Source organism: Monodelphis domestica, chromosome 2 (assembly GCF_027887165.1).
Source record: "Monodelphis domestica isolate mMonDom1 chromosome 2, mMonDom1.pri, whole genome shotgun sequence".
NCBI lineage: Eukaryota > Metazoa > Chordata > Mammalia > Didelphimorphia > Didelphidae > Monodelphis > Monodelphis domestica.
Window position 1 is genome coordinate 9,197,502 of NC_077228.1, and position 19,098 is coordinate 9,216,599.

General features: G+C 46.8%; 1 protein-coding gene across 1 annotated transcript in view; it reads left to right on the forward strand.

Moving 5' to 3' along the window:
* Positions 1-19,098, forward strand: part of GNG12 (G protein subunit gamma 12) — a 313,983-nt gene that overhangs the window by 95,257 nt on the left and 199,628 nt on the right. The window lies entirely within an intron of this gene.

A 19,098-nucleotide genomic window follows, 5' to 3' on the forward strand; every position in this document is an offset into this window, starting at 1 on the left:
AAAATGAAGGCTAAGGCGGCAGGAGCAACTGAGCAAACTCAGATGGGAATGTTTGTAGCCATGAAGATGACAGTGGAAGGGAATGGGGCCATGTCCAGGCTGGGGAGAGGGATGAGAGATGGATGTGGGGAAGAAGCAAAGGAGCCCCAGCCCCGTTAGAAATTGGCCTGGTTACATCCCTTCAACTTCCTTGGCCTCTGTTTCCCCCATCTGCAAAGATGGAAATAAGAGTATTTACACCACCTGACCCAACTAATAGCATCCTATCATTGAGCCTTCGTCTTCCTCCTCCTCTTTCTCCCTATTCCTAAATTGTGACCTGCGTTACACCTGGCTTCTATCCCCACCTCCCCACAGAAACTGCCCTTTCCAGGGTGACCAATGGCCGCCCAACTCCATTTGGACCCTTCTCTTTGGCCCCCCAGCTGTATTTGATGGACTCCTCCACATTGGGCTTCTGTGGCATCCCTGTCTCTTGTCCTCCTCCAACCTCTGGGCCATTCCTGATTTGGAAAATGGTTCTCTTCCTGTCCCCACCCTTAAATGTAAGTATTGCCCCAAGTCCCGTCCTCGTCCTCAGCCCTCCTCTCTTCTCCATTCTCCCTTCCCATTAGTGCCCACACCCACCTGGGACTGCAATCACGCCTTGATCTCATTACTTATCCTCACTTATCAGTGCTATTATGATAACACGTCATTTTTATTCCTCTGTATGGCTTGTTCACATACAGTCATCTCCACGGCCAGCCCCTGAGCTCCTGGAGGGCAGGCACGGTTCTTGGCTTTCTTTAGATCTCCAATAGCTGGCAGAAATCATAGTCATAAGTTTGAAGCTGCAAAGAGCTACATAGACTATCAAAGTCCGTACTACCCCATCCCAATTTTACAGATGAGGAAACAAAGACCCTGGGAATTTCAGTGACTTGTCTAAGGTCACACAAGTGTAATACAGTAGAGTCAGGGTTTGAATCTGAGATTCCTGGCACACAGTAGGTACTTAATAAATGCTTCTTGACTGACCAAATTCTCTAGATGTAGAGAAAAAGTGGCTTGCCTAAGGTCAGCACTCGTTCCTTGGACCATGAACCCCACGAGGGCTTTCCATTTTATAGGAATCTCTCTTTGTTCGCTATTCTGAATCTTCTGGTGCCCAGCAGAAATGCCATGGCAGGCATTCAGTATTCATACTTGTGGCAAGGGGTGGCCAGGCCAGACCCCAATTCCTTCAGGGGCAGGATGGTGCTTACATTCCCTGCCAGGACAAGGGCAGAGTTTTTCTGGCCAAGGAGAGTCAGCTGCTGGTGTGGGATGGGGCAGAGGGTCACCGTAGGGAAGAGCAGCATGTAAAAGAGCTGCCTTGTGACCACTGGACTCTCTCCTGTATCCTGAAGCTCCCACTCAGGTACCTGAAGCGCACACCGACCATGGACAATTTTCTTCTACCCATCAGTGCACAAGGTACCCATCCATATCAGATGTCTGGAGGGCGCTAGCCCCTTGGGCCTGGGTCTTCCCACCTTTCTCCCCTCTGGAGAAGTTGCCACCACATTCAGAGCCACTTCAGAGGGCAAAAACCACAAGAATCCCTTAAAAACCTCGAGGATGAACTCGAATTCAAGCAATAAGGAAGGCAAAGGAGAAGTGATGACACACCATCCCACAGAGCCCATTAAGATCGTCAGGAGCCTCGAAGCCCAAGCCAGACTGAATACCTCATCCTGGCTCAGATGAATCATTAGGAAAATAAAAACCTCCCCCAAAATGTCACAAAGTGGGAGTGAAAAATGGCCTGCCTGTCTAAACTGGAGCTTTATAGCAGGCAGACTATCCAAGAAAAATCAAGGCAGCCCCTCGACAGGCAGTAGCAACAGTGGAAAGAGCACTGGGTTCAAACCCCAGCTCTACCACACACTACTTGTGGGATCTTAGGCTAGTCACTGCAATTCCCTCATCTGTAAAAGTGGGAATGGGGTGGTATGGGCTTGATAGTCTCTGTGGCCCTTGCCAGCTCTAAAGTTATGATCTTATACAATATAGGACCTCAATCAAGTCACCTTACTTCCCTAAGTCTCAATGTACTCATCTGTGGTATTTTGCCAATTCCATATGACATTTATTAAGTACCTACTATATGGTAGGCACATTAAAAAAAATATGCCACTTCTTTTTCCCCAATTACACGGAGAAAGAATTCTTGACCACTGGATTTTTGGTATTTTGTGGTTCTCATTCTCTCCCTCCTTTCTTCCCCACTCCATTCCTAGGGCAGTAAACAGACTGATATGGGGTATACCAGGACTTCGTGCAGTACATATTTCCACATTTCCCCATGCCATGATGGAAGACATGTATCATACATAAGACAAAAAACTCACTAAGGAAATAATCTATAAATTTTAACAAAGCTTTTAATAAACTCTCTCCTGAGATTCTTAAGGAGAAATGTGAACCAGATGATAATTCTGTTAGCTAGATTGCAACATGTCAGGATGGCCACTCTCAAAGAATAGTTATCAGTGGTTCAGTACCAATATGGCGGGAGGTCTCTAGAGGGATACCTCAGGAAGACACCCTTGGCTTGGTACTAGTCAACATTTGGATCAATGAGCTGGATATAGGCAGAGATGGCAGGCCTATCAAGTCTTCAAAGGATATAAAGTGGAGAGGGAATGCCAACCAGCTGATTGACAGACTCCGAGATCGAGAAGCATCTTGGCAGTTTAGAGCATTGGGCCAAATCTAATAAGCACCTAATTCAATAGGAATAAATGTGGTCTTCCACTTAGATGCAAAAAAATGGACCATAGAAATGTAAGATGGGGAAGGAATAGAGAGAGAGCAACTATTAGGAAGAGGATTTTAGTGGACTGAAGGGTCAATATGAGTCAGCAGCGTGATGAGGCCACCAAAAAAAAGTGCTATTGTGATACTGGATTGCCTGAAGAGGGGCAGAGCTTCCATAGATAGAAAGACGGTGATCCCCTTGCCCTCTGCCCTGGTAGGGTCTCATCTGGGCAGATGTGGTCACTTGTGGGTACCATCATTTAAGGACATTAATAAAACAGAGAGTGTCCAGAGAAGGGTAACCAGGATGGTAAAGGGCTTTGAGTTCTTGTCCTATGAGGATCTGGTAAAGGAAATAGAGATGTGTAGAATGAAAAAAAAAATGATTCTGGTGCAGGAAGAGGGGAAGATGATAGCACATTCAGGTATTTGAAGGGCTGTTGAGAAGGCACTGGGCCCAGATAGCAAATCCAGGAACAAGGGGTTGAAAAGAGGCAAATTAAGGCTTGATTGATTATCAGGAGAAACAAAAATCCCAACAATTAGAGCTGTCCAAGAATTGAATGGGCTGCCTCGAGAGGTTATGGGTTCCCCCTCCAGAGACTGGAAAAGCACTTAAGAGATATGTTCGAGTGGGAATTCCTTCATGTATAAATCAAACCTGATAGCCACTGAGATAATGTCCAACTCTCAAATTCTGGGATTCTCTGATTCCAGACTTGGACCTCATAGTCTTTGAAGTCTCTCCAATCTCTAAATCTATTTTCTACTCCCCCTCATCCTTTCTTTAGTAATTCCTGGAAGAGCTGGAACCAGCAGGGCAAGATTTGTAGACCTGCTTCTTTACTCGCCAGATGTAGGGATAAGTGAAAAACTTTGGTGAGCCTCAGTTTCTCAGCTTGCTCTCCAGGAAGGCTAAATACTATTTTATTTTGATATATCTCAGTCTCCTCAGGTACAAGGTAGTCTTAGAGCAAGGTTAGAAAATTATTTGCTTGTTTCAAAGCTGGGGCCCTTTTTACCCATGTCTATGGAGACCTGGATGCAAGATTTATTTGATAGATTATAAAATATGATGAATACTCTGGGTAATACCAAACAAGAACAAAAAATTAAGGTTTTTGAGAGACCTGCAAGATCAAACCTTATCTTTTTAAATTCGGAGCCTGCACTTATGAATGGAGCCAGACCTTAAAACCCAGGGCTCCTTCCACTAGAGCATACTGCAATCTCACCAAAGCAGTAGGTAGCCATTAAAAGCCAATTATCTTCATGGATCTCAGTCCCGCCTGCTAATGAACCATGCCAAACTCAGAGAATCCAAGAATAACAGAACTATAGAACTGGAAGGATGCATTAGTGGCCATCAACGCCAGCCTATACGTCTCAGAAACCTGTGTGCTTTGGAGAGAAAATGTTCCTTAAATTGGGCCCACATTGGTTCCTTTGCAGCGTCCACGCATGCCTCCTAGGGCTGGCATCTGGGGCCAAGTCTTTTCCGGATGACAGTCCTTCTAAACACTTTTAAAGAGCTCATTTGGCCCTCCAACATCTCCTTTTCTTCGGGCACACCTGCCTTGACACCCCAGGTCCTTCAACCAGTCTCCAATGGCATGTTCCCAATCAGGAACCTTCATCCCAATCGTCCTTTTCTGGCTACGCCAGATTATTCGTATCCTTTCTAAAATTGGTGCCAAAGCCATGTTGGTGATGCCAACTCTGATCAGAAGGGAAACAGTTAACTGAGGGGGGGAAATCTTTGCGGTAAGCTTCTCTGATAAATGCCTTATTTCCAAGTTATATGAGGAACTAATCCAAAATAATAATAAGAGCCATTCACCAATTGATAGGTGGTCAAAGGATATGAACATGCAGTCCTCAAGGGAAGACATCCAAGCCATCTATAGTCATATAAAAATGCTCCAACTCGTTAATAACTAAAGAAATGTAAATTAAAGCAAGTCTGAATTTTTCTCTCACACCCATCAGATGGGTAGGACTGACAACAAAGAACATGACAAATTCTAGAGGGGCTAAGAGAAAACTGGGACACTGAGGCACTCTCCATTGGTGGAGCTCTGAATTGGTCTAAGCATTCTGAAAAGCAATTTGGAACTCTGCCCCCAAAGTCCCTAACTTGTGCATATCCTTGGACCTATATCCCAAAGAGATCAAAGAAAGAGGAAACTGCCCTAAATGTACAAAACCATTTGGAGCATCTAATTTGTGTCAAAGAACTAGAAACAGGGGGCAGCTGGGTGGTTCAGTGGATTGAAGGTCAGGCCCAGAGATGGGAGGTCCTAGGTTCAAATCTGGCCTCAGACACTTCCTAGCTATGTGACCCTGGGCAAGTCACTTCACCCCAATTGGCTAGCCTTTACCACTCTTCTACCTTGGAACCAATACCCAGTATTAATTCTAAGATGGAAGGTAAGGGTTTAAAAAAAAGAACTAGAAACAAAGTTGTTATCCATTATTTAAAGAATGGCTGAACAAACAATGGTAGTGTTAGACTCATGTCTAGGCTATCAGTAGAACAAGATATTCAATAATTAGTTAGAAATGTGATTAAAAAACAAATATGGTACCCAGAAATGAATAAAATGTGCCAAAAGTTATTTGACCATATCAGCATTCAGCAAGGCTATCTCTCCCCTCTCTAATCTTGACCCTCTCTTTGTCCCTCTTACTTCAACCTAAGTACCTTCACTTTCTTGGCAGCTCTATGATACTACTGACTCTTAATGTAGCTTATGGAAAAGTAAACCATGAGATCTGCTCCCACCATCTTTGTGGAGTTGATTTTTGAACTTACATTTGTCCTAGTTCAGTTTTGCCACATTAGATTTGGCCCAATGCTGCTCCGTCCTTTCAGCCATGACTTTAGGGTCACATTTATTAGGGTCACTACTTTTTTAGTATGTCATTCAATGACTTTTTTCCAAGTCATTGGTACAAATCTCAAAGAGCACAGGGGAAAGCACATGTCCCTGACACATTCCACTGAGCATCTTCCATTTTGACAACAAACCACCAGTGTCTTCTCTTTGGATTTGGCCATTCAATAAGTTCCAAATCCAGCCCAATATGATGTTTGTTTATTGATTCCATATTGCCATGTCCTTTCCAAAAGAAGAATGTGGTGCAATTCAGCAAGCATTTAAAGTACCTACTGTGTGCCAGATGTGTGTGCTAAATGCTAAGGAAACAAGGAGCTCTCAGGTGAATGGGAGAGACACTGTGCAAAGGACTGTGTACATACAAGATCTGTACAAGATAAATCAGAGCTAATTTCAGAGAGAAGGCAGTAAGCCTAAGAAATATTGTTAATAATGATGCCAGACAGACCTGTCCTTTTCTAAATGCTCACTGTGCCTTTAATAATATATTCTAGAACTCTGACAGGAACCCAAGTCAGAAACACTGACCTAATGTTTGCAGATGCCATTCTCTTGCCCTTATCCAGTTTAATACAACCTCTCCCATCCTCCACAGTCTTTCAGCAAGCACTCACAGTGGCTCAGCACTTTCTGCACCCAAGAATGCAATTCATCTCTTCCTAGTGATTTAAATTCACCAAGTGCACTGTTTCCTTACTTGCCTTGGGTATCAACTCTTTATTATTCATGTATTCTGTGTCCTTTCCAGTCCTCAGATCATTCTGGGAGCAATGGGTAGAAGCTGCAAAGAGGCAAGTTTAGGCTTGATGTCAGGAAACATGTTTGAATTGAGCTGTCCAGAGATGGGATGGACTTCTTCGAGAGGTGGTGGGTTCTCCCTCTTTGGGGGTCTTCAAGAAAAGTCCAGAGGATGATTTTGGGGGTATGTTAGAGAGAGGCTTCTTGTTTATGTATGGATTGGGCTGGGTAGCCCCTGAGCTAGCTCCCTTCCAAGCCTGAGATTCTGTGTGCTAGAAATATATCTCTGGAAGAAAAGGGGGGAGAGAGAGAGAGAGAGAGAGAGAGAGAGAGAGAGAGAGAGAGAGAGAGAGAGGGAGAGGGAGAGGGAGAGGGAGAGGGAGAGGGAGAGGGAGAGGGAGAGGGAGAGAGGGAGGGAGGGAGGGAGGGAGAGAGAGAGAGAGAGAGAGAGAGAGAGAGAGAGGGAGGGAGGGAGAGAGAGAGGGAGGAAGGGAGGGAGAGAGAGAGGGAGGGAGGGAGGGAGAGAGAAAGGGAGGGAGGAAGGGAGAGAGAGAGAGGAAGGAAGGAAGGAAGGAAGGAAGGTAGGAAGGAAGAAAGGAAGGAAGGAAGGAAGGAAGGAAGGAAGGAAGGAAGGAAGGAAGGAAGGAAGGAAGGAAGGAAGGAAGGTAGGAAGGAAGGAAGGAAGGAAGGAAGGAAGGAAGGAAGGAAGGTAGGAAAGAAGGAAGGAAGGAAGGAAGGAAGGAAGGAAGGAAGGAAGGAAGGAAGGAAGGAAGGAAGGTAGGAAAGAAGGAAGGAAGGAAGGAAGGAAGGAAGGAAGGAAGGAAGGAAGGAAGGAAGGAAGGAAGGAAGGAAGGAAGGAAGGAAGGAAGGAAGGAAGGAAGGAAGGAAGGAAGGAAGGAAGGAAGTCCATGAAGAAAAGTAACCCTATATTCAGGAAGGTTACTGTGTTCATGCCACTATAGTCAGAAGCTTCTCTTTCTCCTATCTATCCTCACTGCCATCAGCCAGCTCTGAGTAAGGGGCCATATCTTTGGGTATTCTACCCAGCTGTCTTTTTCTGGAGCTATCCAGCTGCTGCAGCACTCAACCATTCCTGGCTGCTCCCATTGTTGATGTGTGACTTTTGACTGGGAAGCTCAGTAGGAATCATTAAGGGAAAGACTTTTCTGCTGCAAGGGCTCTCATTGCACCATGGAACCCACCACTTACTTCTGTGGCTTTGCAGAAGGGGAATATTCTCATGTAGTCCATCCCCAAGGAACACCTCTGATCCCCAAGCTGGCTGAGACATTCACCCCATCCCAGAGTAGATGTTATATAAGAGCAGTGTATTCACTCTCTCACTAAGCATTTATTAAACGCCTACCATTTTCAGCATGCTGTGAGCATGGAAGAGAGACTGAGAGGGAGGGAGGGAGGGAGACAAGGTCATGGCAGTAGATTGTCTCTAAATCTCCTACTGTCACGTGGAGGCCACTACAAAGGGGAAATAAATGGCAGAAGTTCCATGGGAGGCATTTAAGAGAATGGAGAAATAACCTCCGGGCTGGGGACTATGGCTCTGTGGGTGAGGAGCTGTAAGCAGGGCAGCCTCAAAGGAGAGCTTAGTAACTGTAGTAGTGGGTCTTTCCTTGGTGTATTTGCAGGTGATTCAAGCTTGAGAATCGAGAAGAGCTTGTAAGTCTGGGGACTGAAAAATGCTTAGAATGGGGCAGAGGGAGTGGCCTGAGAGGAGTTGTGAGCTTGCAGGAGTTAGAGCAGCTGCAGTACCCTGTGGGAGTGACCTGGGAGGGCTGGCTGAGTGAGAAGAGAGACCTACCAGAGACCCACCAGCTCTCCCTCTCCTGTCCCTGACCTCTAGCATGCAGAGTGATGCAGGCTACAGAAGATGAGCTTCTTTCAATATTGTTCCTCTGATCAATGGCCTCCGGACTTCCTTCAGGTTTCTGTTTTGGTACAAAAGCCCAGGGTGCTTAGTGATGCCATAGAGTTCCGTGCTAGGTGTTGTGGGAGATACGGGGTTTAGGTAAAACATCACCCTGACCTCAAGGAGTCTCTAGTCCAATAGAGATGCTCAGAGTATTTTCAGAACAAACGTTTAGAACTGAAAGATCTAAAAACTGAGAAGCCATTTAGTGTGGCCCTTTCATGCTGGAGGCTAGCCTTGGTCTTCTCTCGACAAAGCCATCTGGGCTTCTAGTGAGAGCTGACATTTCCATAGCACTTCTAAGGTTGCCAAAGTGCTGCACAAATCGTACCTCCTCAGATCCCCACAACCCTAGGAGAAAGGTGCTCTTGTTATTCCCCTTTTACAGATGAGGAAACTGAGGCAGATAGTGGTCCTGGATCACACAGATGGCAAGTGTCTGAGCCCAGATTTGAACTCATATCTTTCAAAGTCCAAACCCAGCACTCTATCCACTGCACTACCTAACTGCCTCTGGAAGTCTGTGGGTCTACAGCCACTCAACACCATGGCACCAACCTCCCACCAATACATTCTTGGTATCCAGGAGACACAATTAATTCAAAACGAAGGGCAGAAATGAAATAATATCAGTAATAAAGCATTTGGAAAGCAATTACTATGAGGCAGACATTGTGCTGAGGCCACAGACTACAAGCACAAGGAAGCAAAGAGCATCCCTGCCTGTTGGGAGCCTGATTTATAATGGGGGAAATGGGAATGGGATAAGGGGCATGGGGGGTAGCCTGGAGTCCAGGGGGCCTCTCCGTGATGTGTAAGGCTGGATCCGGGGAAGACAAGGCGAAAGCCCAGAGTGCTTCTAGGAGGGGAGGCAGAGATGTGCTGATAAACATTTAGCAATAGGTCTCACCCCAAAAAAGGATGCACGATCTGCCTTTAAGTTTAATTGGCATCGAGGAGGCCCATGATGACATGTGCGCACTGTCTTCTTTTCCTCTGCGTATAGAAATGCCTGTTTGATTTGGTTTAGTAAAATGTGGAATGAAGAAAATTAAATCTGCATTATCACCATTTTCCCCATCACTTTCTTAAACCAGACAATCAATAAAACAGTCCAAGCCAAGCCTGCTTTGTCAGGTTGGCCAATTTCCAAGGTGTTGAAAATTTAACAATCACATTGAAAATTTAACAATCAGCTCTCACCTAATTCAGGATGCCTCCAGCCTACTCTTGGGTGGAGTCCGAGGTTTGGGTGATGGAAAAGAGGAGATGATGGCCCAAGTGGAGGCAGCGTGGCATAGAGATGTGAGTAAAGGAGCAATATCCATTGTTTTCTATCCCACAGAAAGCATACTCTTGGGGGAAGAGTGGATACATGTGAAGAGCACACACAGGGAACACGCATGACCAAGTCTCATGTACACCAACATGCACACCCAGATGTTTCGTGCTACTAGTGGTCCAGGCTCACAGATCTGTTTGGCTGCTGTCATTGTCTTGTTCGCCTGCTTGGGTCTGCTTCTCTGGACATGCTCTCATGCCTGGGCACACGCTTGGAGAGCTTCACTGTGTCCAGCTTCTGACTGGAATGGCCCCAGCCTCTAAACACAGCCCTTCCTGGTGTGAAGGGTAAAGGAGAGAATCTTTAGAGCTGTTTCCTCAAGGAGCCGTTGTCCGTCTTGTCCTTTTCAGGATCTCAGGATCCCAGGACTTAGACTTCAAGCTAGAAGGCACTTGGAAGGTCATGCAATAATCCAACTTTTTCCAGATGAGGAAACTGAGGCAAGGAGAGAGTGTGACTTACTGAGGGTGCCACATCTAGTCAATATCTAAGGCAAGATTCAAACCCAGGTCCCCCTGACTCCAGGTCCAAGGCTTTTACCTGACTGCCTCATCATCTTGTTTAGACTAAGAGTCACTGACCTGGGAGGAACCCAAGGACTTGGGTGTGAATCTCTATGAACTTGGGCCATCCACTTAAACTCTATAGGCCCCAAGTTCCTCATCCACAAAATGAAAGAGTCTTATAGATGCTCGGAGGTCCCCTCTTGCTCTAGATCTAGGACCAACACAGCTTTTCATCTCTAGCAGGAAATGTTTCTTGCCTCGGGCACCAAACTCTTGGAGCACAAAGTACACTCTTGGAACGCTGTAAGCCAGGGCTTCTCTTAATGCCGTCGCTGAGCCTCTTTCAGGGAGCCCACGAGAGCAAAACCATTTCTCTAGTAATACTAGACATGGGAGTTTCGAATAGAACCAATATCTGCAGAGCCCACATCAGCCAGAGCTCCTGGGGACCCTCAGTTATTTTAAGAGTGCATGGAGTTTCTGACACCAAAGTTTGGAAATGACTCCACCAAGATCACCAGCCAGGACCCCCAGGCTTCAGCTTTTCTTCAAGCTAAGGGTCCTTGTTAACCGGCCTGGGGCTTCCAAACAGAGACCTCCATTTCATTTGGGGTGGCCCTTTCTCATGCTTTGCTGTGTGTCTCCAGGCTGTTTTAGAAGATGCTCTCCCAATAAAACTGCCCGGCTCCTCCCCAACAACAAACCAGGGTTGTTTACCCTCATAATATGGTAGACACAGTAGCAAAGAAGCCCATGACCTAAGTGCACATTCAAGGAAGAGAAGTCATCTCTCACGATGGTAATGCCTGGCTAGAGCGACTCAGTTTACCCCTGGCCCTGGTCCCTACTGGCCCCTTGTAGGGAGGTGGCCTCGTGCTCAGTTCCACTGAATTTGGCTGAGTTGAATCTGGGTGATCTGAAGCCCATTCGTTTTCCTCCTGCACCCTATAAGCGTTCTAAAGAGAAACCTAAAGCAAGGAAGCTTATTTCTATGTATCATCAGAATGATGTTACCCAGACCTCCCCGTTCCCCCTGCCCCAGTACTCTTCTGTGGCTCCCCCCCCCCGACTCCATGCCCAGGGTTTGAGGTGTTTTCATTCTATTGGGGGAAGTCGCAATGTTTATTTTACACATATATGTAAAATAAATTCAAGGAAATTTGTTGGGGGAGGCACTAGAAGGGTTCTGAAGGGTTCAGGAAAGGCCACATAAAGGAAATGATGTTCAAGCTTGGCTCCGAAGGAAACAAGGAATCCCAATAGACAGAAGGGAGAAGTGATTGTATGCCAGACATGGAATACAGCCCATGCAAAGTCTGGGAAATAGGAGATCAGATGTGGAGCTCTTGGTTTGCTGAGGATGGTCTGGAGCATTCCCTTATGCTTAAAGAAGCTGGTATTTTTGTCTGATAGACTCTAAAGTCACTTAATTTTCCCAAGCCTCAGCTTCCTTATAAATGCCGTCATCTGCAGGAATCCTTTCCCAACTCCTCTTAATTCTGGAGCCTTTCCTCTGTTAATTACTTTCTGTTTATACCATCTATAGCTTGTGGGTATGTAGATGTTTACATGTTGTCTCCCCTGTTGAACTGTAAGCTCCCTGAGGGCAGGGACTGTCTTGTGCCTCTGTATTCTCAGCATTTCGCAGACTCTTAATCAATGGTTTTTGACTGAGTGGATGGATGGATGGATGGATGGACAGATGGATGGATGGATGGATGGACAGATGGATGGATGGATGGATGGATGGATGGATGGATGGATGGATGGATGGATGAATGGATGGGTGGATGGATATATGAATGGATGGATGGATGGATGGATGGATGGATGGATGGATGGATGGATGGATATATGAATGGATGAGTGGATGGGTGGATGGGTGGAAATAGAGATAGATGGATGGACAGATGGACTAAATGATCTCTTCCAACTCTACGAATGAATCAAAGCTTTTAGATCTAGAAGAGACCTAATTTTTTTTTCATTTTATTTGCAAATAAGGAAAGTGAAGTCTGCAGTAGGAGAGGCACACAGATCAGGCAATCCAAACTCCAGTTTCTGATTCCCAGGCCCATCTGTATTTTTCCCACTCCCTGACTGCAGGTTAATGAAAATGAGGGAAGGAGTCAGGGAGCAATCCTTTTCCCTGTGCTTCCACTGTCTGCTTGCTTCACAGAAGGATTTCTTTCACCAGCTCAATGCCTGCCTAGTCTGATGTGCAGGGAATTGGGCTGCTTTCCCCAGATACAGTCTCTAGCTCAGCTTGCTTCTTCCCCCGACTGCCAGAGAACAGGAGATGTTTATAAGCCATCAGGGAAACACAATATGGCTGTGATTCACCCAGGGACCCAGAGGACTCTAGTGAAAATGCCAGAGCAAAGTCCCCAATTTCCAGGTCCTAAATGTTCTGGCTTTCCCAAGGAGGGTGTACCCCTGGGACTCACTGCCTCCTCAGGGGAAGCCGGCTTCTACTGGAGAGAGAGAGGACAGTCCTGATGCATGTTTCCCCCTTGGTAAGCCCATCTTCCCCAGGACCCTGCTGTCATGTGTACTGATTCACTCATTAGAAATGCCTGGATTTTGCAGAGTTATGTAAATAGGTATGTATATTTATTCAAGGTTTGAGAATATGAAAATTGCCCCCCGGGGGGTTGCTGGGGAGACGGGAGATAAGAGAATATGACCACCGGAGTCTTCAGGGCCCAGAGTGGAGCTATACTTGCAATGTGAGGAGGCCTTCTAGGGTGAACAAGAGCTGGAAAGGACCCCAGGTGCCATCAAGGCCACCGAGCCACCCATTTTTCAGAAGAAGCGATTGATGACTCCTTTGGGAAGTGAATCGTTTCAGAAAATCAGTGGGCTTCTTCCTAGTGGCAGCAACCAGGTGTCAGAGATGCAAAGAAGCCCAAAGCGTGGTCTCTGTCCTCTAGACTCCTGCAGATGGAGTGAATATGGAGACAGTGTAGGGTTGTGGGAAGAACCCTAGATTTGGGATCAGAAAGCCCCAAGTCGTCTGTCCCTCCCATTGATCACTGTGTAGTCCTAATAAGATGAGCTTATTTTTTCTCAGGTGAAAATAATGCCTGCCCTCCCTACTTCACAGGGTTGTTATGATAAAAAGGGTTTGAAAACCTTAAAGCCATAATAAAAATGCGAGCTATTACATAAAATTATAGTGTGTGAAGTGCTCCTCTCTACTGGAGTGCCCCTCTAGTGTCTTGTGGCCACATCACGGTGACCCTGACTTCTCTCTCTTTAAAAATGTTTTCTTGATGCCTTTTGTCTTGACTTTGGAGTAATTCCCCACCCATCCACCTCCAGGTAGACCTCTCCCCTGGGACAAGAAAAATCAAGAAGAGAATTAAGTCAAAGCAGCTGAGAGAGAAGCCGTGACTGATCATGGATGTAATACTATTCCTTTCCTGGTCATTTCCCACCTCTCTGGCATGAAGCAGAGGGCTCCTTTGGCTATTCCCTCTCCAGGGCCTCCACTGATTTATTTTTTTACCCAGTCCTCAAAGTTCAGCTTGCTTGAATCAATCTTTTCATTTACACCATTGTAGCCACCTCTTGGTCCTGCTTTCCTCACAATGCATCGGTTCATACAAATCTTCCCCCATTTGTCTGAGTTTCTAAAATGCTCCATTCTTTTCTTCACGGTGATAGTTCCTTCACATTCTTAAGCAGAGCATTGGTGACCTGGCATTCTTGAAGACTGCCTTTGGAACACAAGTGCTGTCAGGTCCCATCCAATTGGAAGGGCTCTAGATAAAGGCTCAGTGACAGGCTGGATGTCTTTCGTTCAAGGCCTGACTAGTGTATAAATGGAGAGTGTGAACCTTTGGACTTCATCCCCCACAAGTCCCTTAGTATTTCCCCAAGTTCCCTTTTCCTGCGTCCTTGCGTTTGCACGGTTATGTGATTGTATTTAAGTTTGCTGTGACTCGTCCTTCGTCTCTCCTCTCGTGACCAGGCTGGGTTTTAGATAGTTCTTTTACTTTAGTTGTTATTAATAAAACTTTATTAAATACAATGCTTAGTCATTGAATATTAATTTTAAAACCCACACTAGCCAAATGGAAAGGAACTTACTAACCAAACGGGATTCGCCACAATGAGAAAATCATCTTGACTTCAGCCATCTGTGGAGCCATCTTGAGAGGCAGCCAATGACAGAGTGGAGAGAACACTGGTCTTGGCATCAGGAAGGCCTGAATTCAAAACCCAAGTCAGAAGATTAGTAGCTCTGTGACCCAGAGCTAGTCACTCTTTGGGACTCAGTTTCTTCATATAGAAAATGAAGAGGTTGGACTTAATGGCCTCAAAAGTCCCTTCCAGTTTAACACCTATAATTTTCTCATCGGTGAACATGAAGTGGAGAAGGTGGTGAGCTGGGCTGCTGGAGGGAGTGTTTATATCAATGATGGGCTCACCTCCTTGAAATATAATATCATGTAATAGCTTACATTCTAATGGGGGAAGAGGACAGATAGAAGAAAGAGGAAAGGGAATTTGGGATTGGGGTAAGGTTGATCCCTGGAGAGGGAATCACCAATCAGAAGAGGAGAACCACAGGATGATGTTTGCCTTTATTCTCTATTCATCTTACATCCTCCTGTGTTCTAGTCTCTGATGAAGAAGTTACCCTGGCCAGAATTCAACTCTTCCATATGTGCCCTTGAACCTATCACCTCCCAGCGTCTCCAGTGTGGTACCACCACTGTCATCCTTTCTCTCTCTCTAAAGTTTTTTTTTAACCCTCACCTTCCATATTAGAATTGATAATTGTGTATTGGTTCCAAGGCAGAAGAGCACTAAGGGCTAGGAAATGGGGGTGAAGTGATTTGCCCCGGGGTCTCACATCTAGGAAGTATCCGAATCCAGGTTTGAACCCAGGACCTCCCATCTCTAGACCTGACTCTCCATCCATTAAGTCACCCAGCTGCCCCATCTCTCTCTAAACTTTTATCTTTTCCTATCTACTGATTCTTTTCCAAGTGCCTACAAACACATTCATATATCCCTCATTTTTTTAATCCACATCTTCCATATTAGAATCGTTACTGTGTATTGGTTCCAAGGAAGAAGAGTGTAAGGGCTAGGCAATGGAGGTTAAGTGACTTGCCCAGGGTCACCCAACTAGAAAGTATTGGAAGCCAGGTTTGAACCCAGGACCTCCCATCTCTAGGCCTGACTCTCCATCCCCTGTGCTCCCTAGCTGCCCTGTCACCCCCTCCCCCACTGTGTCCCTCATTCTTTAAAAAACCCTCACTAGATCCTACATCACCCTGCCAGCTCTCAGCCTATATCTCTCCTCCAAATTGCCAGTAACTCCTTGGAAAAGTTGTCTACGTTTGGTGTCTCAATTTCTTCTCCTTGAATGATCTTCTCAACCTTTTACAGCCTGGCTTTCTTTGCCTCATCATTGAACCATTACTGGTGTCTCCGAAGTTTCCCAATGATCTCTTAATTGTCCACCCCTGGCCTTTTCGTGATCATCTTTTCTTGGTCTTTCTGCAGCCTTTGAGAATGAATGTAGAACAGCACACTCTCCTCCTGGATACTCCTCTCCTCTCTAGTCTTTCCCAACGTGGCTCCCTCCTGGCTCTTCATCTGCCTCTTTGGATGCTCCTTAGTGGCTGGCCATCAAGGTCAGCCCCCTAATGTTGGCCTTTTCCCCGCTTCTTTCCCAAGTGTCCTTGTTTTCTCTAGCCTCTCGCTTAGCGATCTCATCAGCTCCCATGGGTTCAATTATCGTCTTCATGCAGATGACGGAGATCTATATATCGAGCCCTCCTCTGTCTCCTGAGCTCCAGTCCTGCATCACAAAGTGCCTATCGGACAGTTCCAAGTGAACTTCCCAGATACCGCCGACTCCCGGTCCCTTGACTCCTTCCTCTGTCACCTCCCCATCCAATCTGTCGCCAGTTGTTGTCATGTTTATCTCTAGGACATCTCTGCGTCATTATGTTTCATTCGAACAGTCACCACGCCAGTGAGCTACTCATTAGCTCTCGCCTGGACTATAGCCCTGGCCTCCTGATCACTTAAGTCACTCCTGATTCCAATCCATTTCTCACGCAGATGCCAAAGTCATTTTCCTAAAGTTAAGGTCGGACCATGTCATCTCCTCCATCATCTACTCAATAAGTAGCAGTGGCTCCCTATTACCTATTAGATCAAATATAAATTCTTCCATGCAGCTCTGTTTTTGAGCAGCCAAGAAGCAATCAGAAAGACCTGATTTCGAATCCAGCCTCAGACACTTCCTAGCTGAATGACTCAAGGCAAGTCATTTGTCTCTCTTAGCCTCAGATTCCTCATCTGTAAAATGGGATAATAACAGCACCTGCCTCCCAGGGTTGTTGTTGTGGATCCAGTGAGCTAATAATTGCAAAGCACTTTGCAAATGCCAGCTTCTGGTTTGATTTTTATTAAATGTTCGTCTTCTCAGATGGAGCTCCAGTTGTCTACCCTGGTTATGGCCCCACAAGTAGAATAACTTAAGGGAGAGAGTTCCAAAGAGGGATTAATTGGGAAGTCGCTCCAACCACCCCTTGGAGACACCCTTTGCTTTCTTCTTTTCCCAATACAGCTTTAGGAAACTCCATTTCTAGCAGAGCGGAGAAAGTCCTCCAGGCTACCCTTCCCCAAGACTTGGAGGCTTCCGAGTGGAGAAGCAGCGTTTATTGGGCCCTCGATGATGGGGCCCGTTCTGTCGAGTGAGGCAATATGATTAGAGCTTGGCAAACACCGAAGTGGGGGGTATCAGTGGGAGCCATTCTCATTCTTCCTTCATTAACATCCCTTCCCCAGTTTCTCATGGTGTGCTGTGTCACGAGAACGCAAGCTTGGCATAGCGTACCATGACCGTGAGTAGAGACCCAGCAACAGACTTTTGGGGGGCACCTGAGGCCAGCCTAGATAAATAGAGGGAGGTTCACCACCCGAGCTGCCCATCAGGGCTGTGGGTGGCCATCCAGGTTCTTGAAGAGTGGCCCCACCTCCCGGCTCCTAGTATTGTATATTGGAGAGGTCATCTCAAGCTCCTCATTTACAGATCAGGAAACTGAGGCAGAGAGGTTAAATAAAGTGTTCGTACTCCCACCGCTAGTACGTATCCAAGGCAGGACTGGAACTGGGGTTCATAGATTAGAGCTGGATCAGGCCCCCAAAGTCCATCTGGCTCCTGGAGGGCAGGGACTGCTTTGTTTCTGTCTATATCCCCAGCCCCTAGATGATGCCTTGCTCAGTGAGTGAATAAATGCTTGGTGGTGGTCTGATCTAGTCCAAGCCCCTCCCTTTACAGATGGGGAAACAGAGGCTCGAAGAGGTGGTGTGATTTCCCCACGGTCACACGAGTAGAGACAGCCAGAATTTGATCCAAAGCCAGTCCTCTTTCCCTGCACCACAGTCAGCCTCCCCACATCGGGCACTCTGCCGGGCAGGGCTGGAAAGTGCTCTTTAATCCTCCGCGCAGGGGCGAGCAGTAAACATCTCTTGGAGCAGCCTCTCCCTCCCGGTGTGGGAACACAGTAGGTATTCAAGGGATACGCTGCTGCAATGGCAGCGCCCTTCAGCAAGGACACTGGGCAACCCTAAATCTCTCACCCTTTGCTTGTGCCACTCGGGCCGCAGTATTGATGATTTGAGTGTCTGGGCTGAGACCCAGTAGACTCAGCAACTTTCCTGGAACAACACCTCCATGTAAATGAGCCTTGATGAGGCTGGAGAGTGCCTCCTGGAGAGGCTTGTCGTTTGGGAGAAGGAAGATGGAAAGAAATGTGTTCTCATTCGGTTGGAGGCTTATGATTAGAAAACAGGCAGCCCGGGGAGAGGTGCATCCGTTTCCCAGGGACTTGCACTCATCCCCTCCCTCTAGTTGGTGGGAAAATGGTGTTTTTGGCCACTCAGGGAGTGGAAGAGAATGCCATAATGACAGCAGGAGAACTGGGGCTTTTCCCCAGAGTGCTGAAATGCCAGGGGTCTACAGGCTTAGCAAGTTATATGGATTTCAAGCTGGAAGGTACCCTTGGGGCTCCCAGAGTCCAATCCCCTCATTTTACAGATGAGGAAACTGAGGCCAAAGAAGTTAGGTCACTTATTTAGGGTCATAAGCTGCTGAATCAGGATTTAAACCCAGATCTTCTTGACTCTCCATCCATCCGTCTAACCATTAAGCCATGCCACCATCCCAGTGGGCTCTTCCTTTCCTGGCAGTTGCACCCCAGGCGAGCTCTATATCTCACACCACTGAATACAAAATTCTCAGGTCTGGCTCTTCGTTTTATAAGCAAATGGATCCGGGTAAGCCTCGGAATTCATGACCCGACTCCAGAGAGACAGCGACCTTCACGGGGGCTTCTACCTGGCAGGTACCGCAAAAATATGTGTCCCAGGAGGGCACGAGCTTCCCTGACATGGAGACAGTCGAGTACAATGGCAGAGAACGCTAGGTTTGAAGCAGGAGAAGTTGGCTGCTCTGTGACCTTGTCTGTCGCCCCCAAATCAATCAGCAAGAATTTATGAAATTGCATGGAGACCTGAACCTGCTGTCAGGAGGATGTGGGGTCCTGGGCGAGTCCGCTCACCTCTGTCTGCCCCGTTGGCCTCGGCAATGGGATGAAGCTAACAACAGCCCCTTCCTCCCCGGCTGCCGTGAGGATCAAATGGGAACATGTGGGTGAAGTGTTTGGCAAACCCTGCAGTGCCAAAGAAACACTATTTTTATTGTTCTAATGTCCGTCCCCGGCACTGTTCTAGGCACCGAAGCACCACCTGAAGGACGACAGAGTGGGAAGCTTGGAGCAGGCTGTCCTTTCCAGTCCTAAGCTTTGTGGGCTGGTTCTCCTCTGCCCCTTCCCCCCACACCCTGCATTTCTTAGTATGCTCCCAGGC